General features: G+C 43.4%; 1 protein-coding gene across 2 annotated transcripts in view; it reads left to right on the top strand.

The window, feature by feature from the left end:
- Positions 1-19,289, top strand: part of LOC108707491 (voltage-dependent L-type calcium channel subunit alpha-1S) — a 155,323-nt gene that overhangs the window by 7,310 nt on the left and 128,724 nt on the right. The gene's annotated exons all lie outside the window — the stretch shown is intronic.

The following is a 19,289-nucleotide window of genomic DNA, read 5'->3' as shown; positions in this document are numbered from 1 at the left end:
AAAAAAACAGACAGTATGTATTTAACAAAGGAAGCGTGCCACCAATCTCAAAATTGGTTACTTTAATGAATTAATAATATATATTACAACAGAACAGAGAATCATCATATTTTCTCGCATTAGATTTGACTCAAATTAGATTCAGTCAGACAAACAAATACTCTGAATATTAATTACTTAAAAATAATAAATTAGTTATTTAAATATACAATTATATATTAATTACCAATTATAATGCAATAATCATATAAATTCCAAATAGACCATTTTTATCCATGCATAATCATATATATATATAGCAGTGGATTGGATCTCCAAAAAGGAAAATAAATTAATTAATCAATAAAACATCAAAAATAACATGTTAGTTCCCAATCACGATTCCATATTATTCATTGTTTTTAACTGAAAAATCCAATATGTTTCTAACCTGACAAAGATTTGTCCCTGTCACCTCTCCTGACATTATGTTTAGGACTTTCAATTATCTGAAAAATTATATCAGGCACTTCGTCATGTTTCTCTATTATGTGTTTAGAAATAGCTGATTTTTTTGTCTCCTCTTTCAACTGCTGACAGGTGTTCCAAAAACCTGACTCCTGCGCGTTGTGTGGTTTTACCCACATACTGGGCACCACATGTGCAGGTAGCCAGGTAGATAACCCACCTAGAACAGAAGTTAAAATATTGTTTAACCGTATAGTTTTTCCCTGTATTTGTGCTACTAAACACTGTTGAAATATTAAGTACTGTGCATGATTTGCACCTATTCCGACCACATTTATAGGTGCCTTTGTACCGCAACCAAGCAGCCTTTGTATTGGATCCCTTCGATTTGTAAAGACTAGGGGATAAATATAATGCTAAAGATTTCCCCTTCCTAAAAACAAAAGATGGAGACTGGTCTAAAGTGTCTTTCAAAATAAAAGGATGCCCCAATGTCGTTGTATACTTCGCTGTATATAGTGGGCATCTTTAGTGTATACCATTGAAAAATGCAATCTAGACTTTTGTTCCTGACCACTGAATTGTGTATCATATTTGTTGTTTTTACACTTATGAGTATACTTCAAAAGATCCGATCTATTTTTAGATACAGCTTGATCATAAGCCGCTTTAATGTCTTTAGTATCATACCCACGATCAACAAACCTATCCCAGAGATCCATTGCTTTATCTTGGAATGCATCCCAAGTAGAGCAGACCCGGCACAACCTTAAAAATTGACCCACTGGGATCAACCTCAGACAGGACATAGGATGCCCACTCTGAGCATGTAAAAGGGTGTTCCGAGTTATCAGCTTGTGATACAACGTCGTCACAATACTATTTTGAGTCACCATAAATGCGATATCTAAAAAGGGTATAGAATGGGGGTCACTGAACCCATCTAAAAACAAATGCTCTGTAAGACGACAAATGTATTGTTACTACTACTGTTTATTACTAATCTTTCCATTCAGGCCCTCTCCTTTTCATATTACAGTCCCCCATTCAAATCAGTGCATGCATTTAAAAGGTGAACCACCCCTTTAAGCAACAAATGGAGACGTGGCAACAGCCTATATATTATTTTAGTCGGGAGCATATTTTTCATTATAATGCATGGTTGCATAGTCACAACTGTTAGATAATAGTATTGTGGTTAAAATGTAACTGTACAGCCATGAGTGGTCATTTTTGACCATAGTGGCCACTAGTGCTGTCTCCAAATGGATGAAATACAATCTGTGCAGCATGTGCAGCTGCCGAAGGGTCCTCCGTTACCCACCAATGTTTTCTTAGTTAAGGAGAAATGGACAATACTCTTCAGCCCAAACATTTGCATATATGTATTGTGAGCAGGATCAAACAAACAGGTCTTGAACAGGGCAAAGTCCATTTATTTTTTTCACATATAAAGACTCTATGAGCAAAGCAGCATAAAACGAAATAAAACAAAACAAAATCCTTGCCACACTTGAGCTCTTACTAATACACAGGGTAGTTTCCCTCTCTTCTACCAGTCCCCTACTGGGATTCCCGGTCAAACACACAAAGTACAACTCCCCAGAGTCCACTTTATTTATTTGAGGCTGTACTGCACCTCTTCCAATTACATAACCTAAGTATTTGGCTTTTTCCATTCCAACCGCACACTTTTTAGGGTTTGCAGTAAGCCCCGCCTCACGTATAAAGACTAGCACTGCCTTTACTTTGGTAAGTGAGACTCCCAATCAGAGTTTAAGATAACCACATCATCCAAATAAGATGAGGCATAGGGATTATGTGGTTTAAGAATACGGTCCATTAGTCTTTGGAAAGTAGCTGGGGGCCCCATGTAAACCAAAAGGTAGTAAATTTGTATTGGAAAAGACCCTCAGGAGTAGAAAAGGCTGTCTTTTCATGAGTTAATCTACCCTAGGCATGGGATAGGCATCACATTTTGAGACTTCATTCAGTTTTTGGAAGTCATTACAAAACCTGAGTCCCATCAGGTTTAGGGATAAAAACAATTGGGTCAGGCCAATCACTGTGGGACTCCTCAATTACTCCTAGATCCAACATTTTCCTGACCTCCTGTCTCCATGCTTCAGGTATTCTATATTGCTTAACCTTAACTTTTACCTGAGGGCCTGTAATCACATCATGTTCAATTAGCTTAGTCCATCCAGGAAGATCAGAGAAAACATCCATATTTCTCATCAAGAATTCTTTCACTTCTTGTTTCTGTGATACTGAAAGAGTTTTGGCTATTTTGACTTCTGGAATGAGACTAGCAGTATGGTCTCCGTTGCCGTACCTTATAGTTCACCTCACCAATTTTTTCAATAAATTTGTATGGCCCGTGCCACTTGGCCAGTAACTTACTTTCAACTGTGGGGATAAGTACCAAGACTCTATCACCAGGATTAAAGGTCCTTACTTTTGCAGACCTATTATAAATCCTGCTTTGGGCCTCCTGGGCTTGGGCCATGTGCTCCTTTACAATAGGTAACAATGCTTGCCATCCGCTCCTGCATTTCAGCAATGTGTTCTACCAGTGTCTTATAGGGGGTAGCCTCCTGTTTCCTAGTTTCCTTAGATACATCTAGCAGACCCATGGGGTGTCTACCATACAGTAACTAAAATGGGGAGAACCCAGTAGAAGCTTGTGGCACCTCCTTGATTGAGAACAACAAAAACGGCAATGAACAGTCCCAATTTTTCCCGTCTTTATCTACCACCTTTTTCAACATGGCTTTCAGGGTCTTATTAAACCTTTCCACCAAGCCATCAGTTTGAGGGTGGTAAACTGAGGTACGTAAGTGATACCTAAGAGGCGAAACAACTCTTTGGTTACTTTGGACATAAAGGGTGTGCCTTGATCTGTGAGGATTTCTTTAGGTATTCCCACCCTACACAACAACTGGACCAGCTCTTTGGCTATACAGTTTGCTAAGTATTTCTTAAAGGCACTACTTCCGGATATCTGGTTGCATAATACAATATTACAAAGATACGTTGGTGCCCTCTTGGCAGAAGTTACAATATCGCTTTACTTCTCCAACCACCCCAGGTCAAAAGAACCTCTGAAGGATTCTTTCTGTAGTTTTATCGACTCCCAGGTGGCCGTCAAGTACATGTCTATGTGCCATATCTAATACCACCTTTCTATATTGCTGGGGTACCACCAGCTGTTCTATAATTTCACCCCTTATTTTGCTCACATGATATAACAGATCCTGGTTCAGGGTCATGTGGGGAAACACTGTTTCTGTCCCTGGACATTGAGGTTCCCCATTTATAACTTTTATATTTTCTCTAGCATTGCTCAGAGTGGGGTCCCTCATTTGGGCAGTTCCAAAGTTCTCTTTGGAGACATCTTAATCAGGTACCATGTCACCTTCCTCTACCCCCTCTTCAAGGCCTGCAAACACTTCTAGGGGTGAGGGAACATCGTTACCCGTACTTTACCATCATTCTCAGGGTGTGTAAAGGGTTCTGGGGACAAGCATGGTTCCACTGCCTTGCATGAGGATCCCTTTTCAGAGTTACTCTCCCCACCCCACAGTTGCCAGAACAATGGAAAATCTCTTCCCAATATAACAGCATGCATTAAAGTGGACCTGTCACCCAGACACAAAAATCTGTATAATAAAAGTCCTTTTCAAATTAAACATGAAATCCAAATTCTATTTTTTATTAAAGCATTCATAGCTGTTTTAAGCTCATTTAAAAATCTCAGCTGTCAATCAAATATTGTCTGCCCCTCCTCTATGCCAGTGGCATAGAGGTGGGGCAGACAATTACTTTCACTTTCCATTCAGCACTTCCTAGATGTCACTGCTCTCCACACATTCCCCCGTTCTCTTTACTGTTTAATTGTGTAGCCAGGGCAAGGAAATGGACATCAGGTCCCCCATTCTGGTGCACAAAATAGATTCTGAGGTGATGCAAGACTTGCCTTAATAAAACTGTCCACAAAATGGCTGCTTCCTGCTTGCTATAATTATGAATTCCCAGACTGAAGGAAACAAGATTCAAATAATTTATATAGTGTAATTAAAGTTAATTTTGCTTGACTAATGTGATAAAATAGGATTTGGAATGTTTTTATTTGGGTGACGGGTCCCCTTTAAGGTTTTTACAACCCCCACTTGATACTTTACATTTCCAGACTGAGTTTCAATCAGAACCAAAGCAGTTTAGTGTCCCCATGAATGCACACTACCCCGACCCTTGGGTGGGTAGAGTCAACGATGTCCACCAAACTAGCGTAAACTAATTTTACCAAACTCCCCGAATCCAGAAGAGCTGTCACCCTGTGTCCTTTTTTGACTACCGGGCAAAACTGTTTACCAGTCTCCTCTTGTAGAGAGGCCAGACATGCCGGCGGAGCATACAGGGATTCTTGTTTCCCCCAGCTACACTCCATAGGCTCTGACGTTAGGGGGCAGTTAGCAGTGAAATGGCCAAACACTCTACACTACCAGGTTCCCTCTCCTAGGTAGCTCTCAGTAGTCATGTACCTCTCCACAAGTTCCACCATCTGGGTCATATCTTTGGGGTCTACCTGTCCAACCCATTGCTGTTTATCCCGGGGAAGACCTTTCCGGTCTACGACAATCCTTTCCACCACTTGATCAGCTGTGTTGATGTCTGGTTGCAGCCACTTTCTTGTGAGACACAGGAGGTCATTAGGGATGTAGCGAACGGCGGAAAAAATGTTCGCGAACATATTCGCGAACTTGCGTCAAAAATGCGAACGGTTCGCGAACGTCGCGAACCCCATAGACTTCAATGGGAAGGCGAATTTTAAAAGCTAGAAAAGACATTTCTGGCCAGAAAAATGATTTTAAAGTTGTTTAAAGGGTGCAACGACCTGGACAGTGGCATGCCAGAGGGGGATCAAGGGCAAAAATGTATCTGAAAAATACATTGTTGACACAGCGCTGCGTTTTGTGCTGTAAAGGGCAGAAATCACACTACATTTCTAAACTTGTGTAATAAACTGCTTTAAAACGTCCGGCGTCTACATGCCAATCAAGTCGTGTAAAGGTTACAGCCTGTTCACACGCAAAGACAAAACGCGACGCTTACTGCAACGCAAAAAAACGCAAAGAGCTTTCATGAATGATACCGTCAAGTGAGCAAATAATAGTTTTTAATTACTAGTTGCTTGTCACCTCCAGGATGTTCGTCCTGTTGGTGGCAATATTTCTGTAGTGGTGTGTTTAGCAGTCACCGTGCTTGTGCGCACGTGCACGGTCAGGCAGAGGTAATTCAATGTACAGTGAAGTGAACCAAAAAACACTGATTCTGCAGTGTGGGCCCAGTTTTGGTCTACTTTATTGATCACCTGCGGTGACCATAAAAGATGCGATTTTGCCACTGTTGCAGAACCCTGAAAAATTAGGCATGTGTACTTTCCTGAAAAATTATGGTTTTTTTGTCGCAGCCACTGAAGCACAGAGGCCAGAAAAAATATGCCATATAAATGCTGAAAATATGAATTTTTTTTTGTCACAGCCACTGAAGCACAGAGGCCAGAAAAAATATGCCATATAAATGCTGAAAATATGAATTTTTTTGGTTGCAGCCACTGAAGCACAGAGGCCAGAAAAACTCAGGATTTACCTGTCCAAAAAGTTTTGATTAAAATGAAACCAGTAGGGTTTGCACCCTAGTTTGTAACGGTGGCGGAGGGAGGAGGACGCTAAAGGACAGCTGTGTGTGGAGTCATGCGGCGTGCAGAGAAGGACAGCTGCATGGGGAGTCAGAACAAGTCTTCCGGCGTGCAGTAACCCTCCGAGATCCATGCCTCGTTCATTTTAATAAAGGTCAGGTAATCCACACTTTTGTGACCTAGGCGAGTTCTCTTCTCAGTTACAATCCCTCCTGCTGCACTGAAGGTCCTTTCTGAGAGGACACTTGAGGCGGGGCAAGACAAGAGGCTCATGGCAAATTGTGACAGCTCTGGCCACAGATCAAGCCTGCGCACCCAGTAGTCCAGGGGTTCATCGCTCCTCAGAGTGTCGATATCTGCAGTTAATGCCAGGTAGTCCGCTACCTGCCGGTCGAGGCGTTCTTTGAGGGTGGATCCCGAAGGGTTCTGGCGCTGCCTTGGACTGAAAAACCTTTGCATGTCTGACGTTACAGAGTGGCCAAAGTGCATTGTCCTTGCAGGTGCGCTCGTGGCAGGATTACTGGCACCTCTGCCCCTGGAATGTTGATGAGTTCCTGAAGTGACATCACCCTTAAAAGCATTGTACAACATGTTTTGCAGGCTGGTTTGTAAATGCAGCATCCTTTCGGACTTGTGGTACGTTGGTAACATTTCTGCCACTTTATGCTTGTACCGAGGGTCTAGTAGCGTTGCGACCCAGTACAGGTCCTTCTCCTTAAGCCTCTTGATACGGGGGTCCTTCAACAGGCATGACAGCATGAAAGACCCCATTCTCACAAGGTTGGATGCAGAGGTATCCATCTCCGCTTCCTCGTTATCAAGGACTACATCATCCACGGTCTCCTCCCCCAGCCACGTACAAGACCAGGGGTCCCCAAAAGGTCACCACAAGCCCCCTGGGAAGCCTGCTCCTGTTGGTCCTCCTCCTCCACAAAGCCACCTTCCTCCTCTGACTCCACTTCTGACACCTCTCCCTGCGTTGCAGCAGGTGCCTGGGCTCGTTCTGGTGATTCCGACCAGAAATCGTGCGCTTTCTGCTCCTCGTCACGCTGGTCTACAGCCTCATCTGTCACTCGTCGCACGGCACGCTCCAGGAAGAAAGCAAAGGGTATTAGGTCGCTGATGGTGCCTTCGGTGCGACTGACCATGTTTGTAACCTCTTCAAAAGGGCGCATGAGCCTGCAGGCATCGCGCATAAGCACCCAGTAACGGGGGAAAAAAATCCCCAGCTCTGCAGATCCAGTCCTACCACCCAGTTCAAACAGGTATTCATTGACGGCTCTTTGTTGTTGCAGCAGACGTTCCAACATGAGGAGCGTTGAATTCCAGCGAGTCTGGCTGTCGCAAATTAAACGCCTGACTGGCATGTTGTACCGCTGCTGAATGTCAGCAAGGCGTGCCATGGCTGTGTAGGAACGTCTGAAATGGGCCGACACCTTCCTGGACTGCCTGAGAATGTCCTGGAATCCTGGGTACTTCGAGACATAACGTTGGACTATTAAATTCAGAACATGTGCCATGCAGGGCACATGTGTTAAATTGCCCAGTCTCAGTGCTGCCAACAGATTGCTTCCGTTGTCACACACCACTTTTCCGATCTTCAATTGGTGTGGGGTCAGCCACCGATCGGCCTGTGACTGCAGAGATGACAGGAGTACAGATCCGGTATGGTTTCTGCTTTCCAGGCACGTCATCCCCAAGACAGCATGACAACGGCGTACCTGGCACGTTGAATAGCCTAGGGGGAGCTGGGGGTGCACAGGTGTGGAGGAGGAGGACCCAGCAGCAGAGGAGGAGGAAGCAGAGGAAGAAGACGAGGTAGAGAGCGAAGGAGGAATAGAGGTGGTGGCAGAACCGCGTGCAATCCGTGGCGGTGACACCAACTCCACTGTTGTTGTTGAGCCACGCATTCCCTGCTTCCCAGCCATAAGCAAGTTCACCCAGTGGGCAGTGTAGGTGACATACCTGCCCTGACCATGCTTGGAGGACCATGCGTCAGTAGTCATATGGACCTTTGCCCCAACACTAAGTGACAGAGATGCGGTAACTTGGCTCTGCACATGGTGGTACAGGTGTGGTATTCCCTTCTTGGAGAAAAAATTGCGGCTGGGTACCTTCCACTGCGGTGTCCCAATTGCTACAAATTTGCAGAAGGCCTCAGAGTCCACCAGCTGGTATGGTAAAAGCTGGCGGGCTAAGAGTACAGACAAGCCAGCTGTCAGACGCCGGGCAAGGGGGTGACTCGCAGACATTAGCTTCTTACGCTCAAACATGGCCCTCACAGAAACTTGGCTGGGGGCAGATGACTGGGAACTGGTGGTCAAGGTGGAAGGTGGAGTGGAGGGTGGTTCAGACGGGTCAAGGACAGCAGAGGTAGAGCAGTAAGATGCTGGACCAGAAGGAGGGTGGCTTTTAGTTTGTCTGCTGCCTTTGAGGTGTTGCTCCCATAGTGCTTTGTGCTTGCCGTTCATGTGCCTTCGCATAGAAGTTGTACCTATGTGGGTGTTGGGCTTCCCAAGACTCAGTTTCTGACTGCACTCATTGCAAATTACAACGCTTTTGTCAGAGGCACACACATTAAAAAAATCCCACACTGCTGAGCTTTTTGAAGCTGGCAATCTGGCGGTAACAGCAGAAGTTGGCGGCAATGGCGGGTGCGTTGGCCGGCTGACCACAGGTGCTGATACATGTTGTTGCCCTACTGTTCCCTGCGAGCTGTCCTCCCTGCTTCTTCTAAGTCTTATTCTCCTCCTGCCTCTCTGACTCTCCGTCTCTCCATCTGAACTATCCTCCTCTTGCTCTCTTCTACTGGGCACCCACAAAACATCAATCTCCTCATCATCATTCTCCTCAGATGCATCAATTTCTTCTAACAGCTCACAGAAGGAAGCAGCAGCGGGGACCTCCTCATCACTCATTATGTCCATCTCTGTTGTGTTGTCTGCCAGAATTATATCTGGTGTAACGTCCTCATCTCCTTCATCTTCTTCTGCCAATAATGGTTGCGCATCACTCAGTTCAAGAAACTCATGTGTAAATAACTCCTCTGACTCCAGTGAAGAAGGGGCGCCGGTGGTGGAGGAAGTGTTACGTGGGGTGCCCATAGCAGAGGAGGATGAGGATGTTGTGGCAAAGTTAGAAACGGTAGAGGATGGGGTGTGCTGTGTAAGCCAGTCAACTACCTCTTCAGCATTTTGGGAGTTCAGGGTAATTGCCTTTGTAAAACTGGGCAATTTCCTAGGGCCACAGGATAGCATAGCAGCACGGCCCCTAGTGCCTCTGCGTGGCGGCCTGCCTTTGCCTGGCATTTTTTTTTAAAACAACAACAACAACTCAGGTGGTGTTTCTGGAGACGGTATTATTATTGATATTTAGACAGAATGTGAAAAAGCTCACACAGCTAGGCGGCAGTTGTTTGAAGAACACACTGGGCAAACAATGTCTGCAAGGTCAACGTATACACTACAGCAGTGGATACGGTATATATTATTGCTGCTTGAAAAAACGTCACTCAGGTGGTGTTTCTGGAGACGGTATTATTATTGATATTTAGACAGAATGTGAAAAAGCTCACACAGCTAGGCGGCAGTTGTTTGAAGAACACACTGGGCAAACAATGTCTGCAAGGTCAACGTATACACTACAGCAGTGGATACGGAATATATTATTGCTGCTTGAAAAACGTCACTCAGGTGGTGTTTCTGGAGACGGTATTATTATTGATATTTAGACAGAATGTGAACAAGCTCACACAGCTAGGTGGCAGTTGTTTGAAGAACACACTGGGCAAACAATGTCTGCAAGGTCAACGTATACACTACAGCAGTGGATACGGAATATATTATTGCTGCTTGAAAAACGTCACTCAGGTGGTGTTTCTGGAGACGGTATTATTATTGATATTTAGACAGAATGTGAACAAGCTCACACAGCTAGGCGGCAGTTGTTTGAAGAACACACTGGGCAAACAATGTCTGCAAGGTCAACGTATACACTACAGCAGTGGATACGGAATATATTATTGCTGCTTGAAAAACGTCACTCAGGTGGTGTTTCTGGAGACGGTATTATTATTGATATTTAGACAGAATGTGAACAAGCTCACACAGCTAGGCGGCAGTTGTTTGAAGAACACACTGGGCAAACAATGTCTGCAAGGTCAACGTATACACTACTACAGCAGTGGATACGGAATATATTATTGCTGCTTGAAAAACGTCACTCAGGTGGTGTTTCTGGAGACGGTATTATTATTGATATTTAGACAGAATGTGAACAAGCTCACACAGCTAGGCGGCAGTTGTTTGAAGAACACACTGGGTAAACAATGTCTGCAAGGTCAACGTATACACTACAGCAGTGGATACGGAATATATTATTGCTGCTTGAAAAACGTCACTCAGGTGGTGTTTCTGGAGACGGTATTATTATTGATATTTAGACAGAATGTGAAAAAGCTCACACAGCTAGGCGGCAGTTGTTTGAAGAACACACTGGGCAAACAATGTCTGCAAGGTCAACGTATACACTTCAGCAGTGGATACGGAATATATTATTGCTGCTTGGAAAACATCACTCAGGTGGTGTTTCTGGAGACGGTATTATTATTGATATTTAGACAGAATGTGAACAAGCTCACACAGCTAGGTGGCAGTTGTTTGAAGAACACACTGGGCAAACAATGCCTGCAAGTGCACTACTATTGGTGCACTACTATGAAGAACAGCAAACAGCACTGGACACGTTAAAGAACAGTAAGATAAGTAAAATAAAATAATATATATATGTATATTAAAAAAAAAAAATTACTCTGGTTGGTGCTGAACTACTAGGAGCAGCACACCAGTCCCACTCCCCAACACAGCTAGACTAATAGCACTGGGCTCTTATAGTAGCAAAGTAAAAAAACAAAAAAGAAAATAAAAGCTGTCCTTACAAGGACTATTGGGTTACAGGCAGCAGTCAGCAGATGAGAGATCAGCAGCAGGACAGCTGCCCACAGCAGCTACATACAGAGCACTGTAGTAGAAGGTAGATTACTAGCCAGCAAAGCTACCTAACCTAAAATGTCCCTCAAATCCCTGCAGAGTTCTGTCCCTACAATACAGAGCAGTATCAAGTAGATTACTAGCCAGCAAAGTTACTATCAACTGTCCCTCAAATCACTCAACAGCTCTCTCCCTACACTAGCTCTTCCAAGCACACACAGGCAGAATGAAAAAACGCTGCAGGGCTTCAGTTTATATATGGAAGGGGAGTGGTCCAGGGGGTGTGGGGGTGGTCCAGGAGGGAGAGCTTCCTGATTGGCTGCCATGTATCTGCTGGTCTGGGGTGAGAGGTCAAAAATAAGCACCAGCTAAGGCGAACCCAAATTGGCGAACGTCGCGCAACGTTCGCGAACATTCGGCGGACGCGAACAGTCGATGTTCGCGCGAATTAGTTCGCGGGCGAACAGTCCGCGACATCCCTAGAGGTCATGCATTTGCGCACGTGCAGGCTTGCCTTTGCTGTAAACCCAGTCATTGAACTTTTTGGCATGAACCGCCAAAGTGATTCCAAGGTGGGCCAGGATTTCCTTATTATAATAGTTATAAGAGTCCTGTTCTTTTAGGTCAAAGTACACCTTTTGGGGTTCCCCTGTTAAGTAAGGTGCTATCACTTCAGCCCAGTCCCCTGGGGATAACTTTTCCCGTGTTACCACTCTTTCAAACACTGCCAGGTATGCCTCGACATTGTCTGCTGGAGTCATCTTTTGCAGACATTTTTGTACCGATTTGCGGATATTTATAGGTACTTGCCCCAGGGCCGCACTACCCTGTAATTTCTCAGCCAGTGCTTGGATCTGCTGCAAATGCATGTTAACACCATGTTGTTGTGCTAAGGTAACTTTACTGTTTTCCGCTGAATTTATGTAATCAGCAGCTGATTGGTTTGCTGTTGGGCCCTTAAGGACTCCTGATGGGTTTGCTGTTGGGCCCTTAAGGACTTCTGATGGGTTTGCTGTTGGGCCCTTAAAGCTTCCTGCTGGCCTCTTAGTGCTTCGTGATGGGCTTGCTGCTCGGCTCTTAAAGCTTCTTGGTCATTTGCATTAGCTTGCTGCTGACTAGCATGATTTTGCTGCTGGGTTTGCAGCATCACCTTCAATATCTCCTGCATTTTAATATTTGTTGAAGACTTCCCCTTTAAACTGTTTGTCCCTTTAAATTTTGGTCTTCGCTATGTTCAAATGAAACTTCTGCCCATTGCATACCTCCACCAATTGTGAGCAGGATCAGATGAACAGACAGGTCTTGAACAGGGCAAAGTCCATTTATTGTTCACATATAAAGACTCTGGGGCAAATTCACTAAGATTCGTAGTTGCGCCAGTGTCCGCTTCGCCGCACTTCGCCAGGCGTATTTTGGCCAGCGCTACGCAAATTCACTAAAATCCGAAGTTGCGCTCAGGTGAAGCGTAAGGTTGCGAAGATGCGCTAGCATTAATTCACCAAGCAAAGCGAAGTTACGCTAGCGATGCTTAATTTGCATACGGCGCCAAATTCAAGTTACAATGGAGGTATATGTAGCATCACTACACAAGCCTGAGAAACCTTCAAAACAGAAAATAAAATGTTTATTTTGCCCTACACATGTGCCCACTGTATAGTTAAGGTGCCGTGAGTTAGGAAATGTAGGGGGGAAGGAGGGTAGCTCCAACAAAAATTTTCGATCTTTTTCAGCCTATCACCCATAAAAAAAAAAATGCCGGCGTTTTTTGGGACTTAGAAATTTTTTTAACTTTTTTTGAAGCAATCCCTATCTACTCTATTGCGCTTCGACTGGTATGAGGTAGCGAAGGAAGTCTGGCGTAAAAGGTAGCATTCAGACAAAATCAGTGAATTTGCATAGTTACTAGGGATGTCGCGGACTGTTCGCCGGCGAACTTGTTCGCGCGAACATCGACTGTTCGCGCTCGCCGAATGTTCGCGAACGTCGCGCGACGTTCGCCATTTTGGGTTCGCCTTACCTGGCGCTTTTTTTTGACCTCTCACCCCAGACCAGCAGATACATGGCAGCCAATCAGGAAGCTCTCCCTCCTGGACCACCCCCACACCCCCTGGACCACTCCCCTTCCATATATAAACTGAAGCCCTGCAGCGTTTTTTCATTCTGCCTGTGTGTGCTTGGAAGAGCTAGTGTAGGGAGAGAGCTGTTAGTGATTTCACTGATTTGAGGGACAGTTGATAGTAAGTTTGCTGGCTAGTAATCTACTTGATACTGCTCTGTATTGGAGGGACAGAAGTCTGCAGGGATTTGAGGGACATTTTAGGTTAGGTAGCTTTGCTGGCTAGTAATCTACCTTCTACTGCAGTGCTCTGTATGTAGCTGCCTGCTGTGGGCACTGATCTCTTCTGATCTCATCTGCTGACTGCTGTAATAACCCAATAGTCCTTGTAAGGACTGCTTTTATTTTCTTTTTTGTTTTTTTACTTTGCTAGTTGCTACCATAAGAGCCCAGTGCTATTAGTCTAGCAGTGTTGGGGAGTGGGACTGGTGTGCTACTGTGCTGCTCCTAGTAGTTCAGCAGCACCAACCCGAGAATTTTTTTTTTTAATATACATATAATTTTTTTTTATTTTACTTATCTTACTGTTCTTTAACGTGTACAGTGCTGTTTGCTGTTCTTCTTAGTAGTGCACCAATAGTAGTGCACTTGCAGGCATTATTTGCCCAGTGTGTTCTTCAAACAACTGCCATCTAGCTGTGTGAGCTTGTTCACATTCTGTCTAAATATCAATAATAATACCGTCTCCAGAAACACCACCTGAGTGACGTTTTTCAAGCAGCAATAATATATTCCGTATCCACTGCTGTAGTAGTGTATACGTTGACCTTGTAGGCATTGTTTGCCCAGTGTGTTCATCAAACAACTGCCATCTAGCTGTGTGAGCTTGTTCACATTCTGTCTAAATATCAATAATAATACCGTCTCCAGAACCACCACCTGAGTGACGTTTTTCAAGCAGCAATAATATATTCCGTATCCACTGCTGTAGTAGTGTATACGTTGACCTTGTAGGCATTGTTTGCCCAGTGTGTTCTTCAAACAACTGCCATCTAGCTGTGTGAGCTTGTTCACATTCTGTCTAAATATCAATAATAATACCGTCTCCAGAACCACCACCTGAGTGACGTTTTTCAAGCAGCAATAATATATTCCGTATCCACTGCTGTAGTAGTGTATACGTTGACCTTGTAGGCATTGTTTGCCCAGTGTGTTCTTCAAACAACTGCCATCTAGCTGTGTGAGCTTGTTTCACATTCTGTCTAAATATCAATAATAATACCGTCTCCAGAACCACCACCTGAGTGACGTTTTTCAAGCAGCAATAATATATTCCGTATCCACTGCTGTAGTAGTGTATACGTTGACCTTGTAGGCATTGTTTGCCCAGTGTGTTCTTCATTTTCAAACAACTGCCATCTAGCTGTGTGAGCTTGTTCACATTCTGTCTAAATATCAATAATAATACCGTCTCCAGAACCACCACCTGAGTGACGTTTTTCAAGCAGCAATAATATATTCCGTATCCACTGCTGTAGTAGTGTATACGTTGACCTTGTAGGCATTGTTTGCCCAGTGTGTTCTTCAAACAACTGCCATCTAGCTGTGTGAGCTTGTTCACATTCTGTCTAAATATCAATAATAATACCGTCTCCAGAAACACCACCTGAGTGACGTTTTTTCAAGCAGCAATAATATATTCCGTATCCACTGCTGTAGTAGTGTATACGTTGACCTTGTAGGCATTGTTTGCCCAGTGTGTTCTTCATTTTCAAACAACTGCCATCTAGCTGTGTGAGCTTGTTCACATTCTGTCTAAATATCAATAATAATACCGTCTCCAGAACCACCACCTGAGTGACGTTTTCCAAGCAACAATAATATATTCCGTATCCACTGCTGTAGAAGTGTATACGTTGACCTTGTAGGCATTGTTTGCCCAGTTAGTTCTTCAAACAACTGCCATCTAGCTGTGTGAGCTTGTTCACATTCTGTCTAAATATCAATAATACTACCGTCTCCAGAAACACCACCTGAGTGACGTTTTTCAAGCAGCAATAATATATTCCGTATCCACTGCTGTAGTAGTGTATACGTTGACCTTGTAGGCATTGTTTGCCCAGTGTCTTCTTCATTTTCAAACAACTGCCATCTAGCTGTGTGAGCTTGTTCACATTCTGTCTAAATATCAATAATAATACCGTCTCCAGAAACACCACCTGAGTGACGTTTTTCAAGCAGCAATAATATATTCCGTATCCACTGCTGTAGTAGTGTATACGTTGACCTTGTAGGCATTGTTTGCCCAGTGTGTTCTTCATTTTCAAACAACTGCCACCTAGCTGTGTGAGCTTGTTCACATACTGTCTAAATATCAATAATAATACCGTCTCCAGAAACACCACCTGAGTTATTGTTGTTGTTGTTTTAAAAATAATGCCAGGCAAAGGCAGGCCGCCACGCAGAGGCACTAGGGGCCGTGCTGCTATGCTATCCTGTGGAACAATTAGTAGAAAAAGAAAAGATGAGGACCGCACATGCTCACCGTTCCCCCCCTCCGATTCAGGTGCACAGTCCAACAGTGTCCCCACTGTGAATTCGACCAAAACTCAGGAAAAAAAGACGGCACTTCTGAAAAATGGGATTTATTGGGGTTCCTGCAGAAAAACCTTACGCGTTTCGGGAGTTATCCCTTAGTCATAGGTCAAGAGTTCACTTGTTGCAGCTGGATTTTTTATACACAAGGTGATAGTGCCCTCTAGTGGGCTGTCAATAAAATTACAACTTTATTCAAATCCCTTAAAATCCAAAACCAAGTGAGACATAAAAACATTTTAAAAGAAGATTCCTGAAAACAGTGTTCATTAGGTAATTAAAAACCAAACAAACTAACGAAACAGCTTTTGTGGCTGGGATAATGCGGATATCCTGTCTCTCTAGTGAATGTCACTGGCCGCGAGAGGTTTGGAGATCCTTACTGCTTAAGTGCGGATTATCATATACCATCGATGGGGGCCCCTATATTCAGCTCATTAGTACAGATAGCTAATATCATGTCTATAGTTTAGATCATTCGGGATCCTTGTATCCAATTTAAGGATCCAAAAAGCCTCTCTGAGGTTTAATTTATGAATGATGTCCCCGCCTCTAATAGGGACCCATACTTTTTCAATAACTTTCACTCTTAGGTCTTTTATACCATTAGGTGAACATGTCTTGAAATGTCTACCTACCGGTGTATTCTCCTCTCTATTATTAATACTTCTGATATGTTCCCTTACTCTTTCCTTCAGCATGCGGGATGTGCGACCCACATATTGCTTGTTACAGTAGCTGCATTCCAATAAATATATCACGTTCCTAGTGTTACAATTGTAGAACCCAGTATTTTTGAAAGCCTGCCCTGATACATTAGATTTAAAGTCAGGCCCAATAGAGATCACTTGGTATGTCTTGCAGACATTCGCCCCACATTTGTAAGAACCCTTTACTTTTAACCAGTTCCCTGTCTCTTTAGATGGAACCGATGAGACTAGGCTCGGTGCCAACATATTACCTAAGGTTGGAGCCTTTCTTGGGACACATTTCACCTCAGTTTGAGCCAAGATTTCTGACATTTTTGCATCACCGTTTAGTATAGGTAGATATTTTTTAATAATCTTGCAAATGTGGCCATACTCCTCACTATATTCGGTGACAAAAAACATTTTCTGTTTGTCAGACCTGATTTGATCGACACAATCCTGAGTCGACCGTCTTACCTCTTTTTCCACCTTATCCAATACAGGCTTAACTTTAGCCTTCTCATATGCATTTCTTATGAGGTGTTTGGGGTATCCTCTATCCTGTAGTCTATAGCCCAACTGTTGTGATTGAAGATCAAATGTGGCATTTTGACTACAATTTCTCAGAAATCTAACAAATTGACTGTAAGGGATACTGTTTAAAGTGTGTTTAGGATGACAGCTGTTGTATTTTAAAATTGTGTTGCCTGCCGTTGATTTCCTAAAAACTTCAGTGTCTATACGTTTAGTACTTGTGTTCCCTTTAAGGGTTAAATCCAAAAAAGTGATAGTTTCCTTGTGGTGTATCAGTGATCATTGAAGGTTATAATTATTAACGTTCAGATATTGGTGAAACTCATCAATTAAGTTAGAAGGGCCATCCCATATGAATAGCAGGTCATCGATGTACCTACCATACCAAATAATGTGATCACGAAAGGGGTTAGCACATCCAAAGACGTGGCACTGTTCCCACCGGCCCATATACAGATTTGCACTGTATCTATATTGACTTTTGGCAACTCTTGGGATACACTGTGGCGCCTGGAGTCCACAAAGACGCAAATTATTTACCAATACATATGTTGGGGTAGGGAGGGCTCTGTACCAGTGTCTTGACGGTTTTGAGCTTATGATTTGATTATGGAAGGCTAAACTGAACATATCTTAATTAAAGGGAATATGACCCGTTTGGGATTACATTCATCCTGCCTATTGAGAGCTTCCCTAAAACAAACCCCACATCTGCTTTAACCCTTTGAGGACGAAAGGATCGTACATACATTTATTGCCAAGCAAACTTATTCTCTTTAAGGGTTATATATATACCATTTGAACTTTTGGAGTGCTAAAGCTTTCAAGGAAGACTCACTTCTCTCGGTTTCCTTTTCCCCTTCTCTTTCCCCCCCCCCTCTGGGTTTTTCACTTTATTCTAAGTGATATTTTGGAGAATTGCCAACTAGAAGTTTTTTCAACATTAAAGTAATGGCAAACAATCAGCCTGCTGAACTTTTAATACCAAACAAACTGTATGCCCTTGAAAAACTTGAGGATAGGGTGTCACGGTTTAACCAGCTTGAAACAGCTTTTAATAATGACAACGTGGAGGAAGATGTCAACAACATTATTCCCGAAATTTTTAAAAATTTAGACAAATATATGTCACAAGAATTGTTACTGTGCTGGGATATTGTAACACTTGAGAAATATGTGGCCTTGAATAGAATACCGAGGGGTCTGAGGATCAGGAAGTTCCCCACGTTTGCTAGAGATGATGAGGTGTTTGTGAATAAATGGAATGATACCTTGTCAAGATGCTCCTTTGAATTGATAGCATTGATCATCAATCATAAGAAAAATGATTTAATCGACACCAGGGAGAATATTAATGAATCTCAACTTCTACTGTCAAGCATGGAGAACTTGCCCGACCTGGGGGAGCTGGATAAGAATTTAAAGGAGCACCTCTCACATTTGGAACAAACAGTCAGTACACGAAAAAAGCGAAAACTGAACAGGGATCAAACTGATTATGAGAATAATATGGTGTATATATGGAAACGACCAAAATCTATTCTAAGATCCAAAAGCTATCAACGTGATCGTACCAAATCAGTTTCCTTCTCAAGTGATTCGGGGGAAGAGACTTCCTTTTGTACTGACGATTTAACTTCTTTACGCCAAAACAGGCGTGCACCTACAGCGGCGGATCTAGAAGACATGGAACCAAAGGAGGATATCAGGAAGCCAAAAAACTATCATGGCCAGGATCAGTACACCAATCGGAAAAATCAGGAGAGAACAGACTGGAACAGGAAGAACGACAAGTCAGGAAGAAGACAAGAAGAGGGGGGAAACGGTTCCAGGGAAAACCCCTACAAACTAAGAACCAACCCCAAGAAGAAGGACAGAACCTCCTAAATGTAGTGAATCTATCCTCTATTACCCTGTCTCCAGCGCTGACTCTCAGTACTGAGCAAAGGTTTATCTTTTGCTCCAACACACCACTTCAGCCTGTTCAATACAATATTAGATGTGAATAGATTTGTCCGAAAGCTAACCCTTAGGAGACATTTTGGGCCTGGAGGTGAAGGAGTGGATTCAGTCCCCCCCCCCCATCAAAATTACAGCATTGATTTGAGGGACAAAGGGACTTTTAAACAGGATGTTTGTTTTGAGACATTTAAGGAGCTTTGTTGCCTTTCTGATTTAAGTACCCTAGAAAATGAGAGCATTAGGGTTAATTCCCCAGGGGATCTCCTAATTGGCAAGTCGACCCTAATTAATAAAAAAAGTAACTCTGATTTCTATCC

This window comes from Xenopus laevis, chromosome 2L, assembly GCF_017654675.1.
Source record: "Xenopus laevis strain J_2021 chromosome 2L, Xenopus_laevis_v10.1, whole genome shotgun sequence".
NCBI classification, from domain to species: domain Eukaryota; kingdom Metazoa; phylum Chordata; class Amphibia; order Anura; family Pipidae; genus Xenopus; species Xenopus laevis.
Note: the sequence above shows the minus strand (reverse complement) of the source record. Positions and strands in the feature narration are given on the sequence as shown.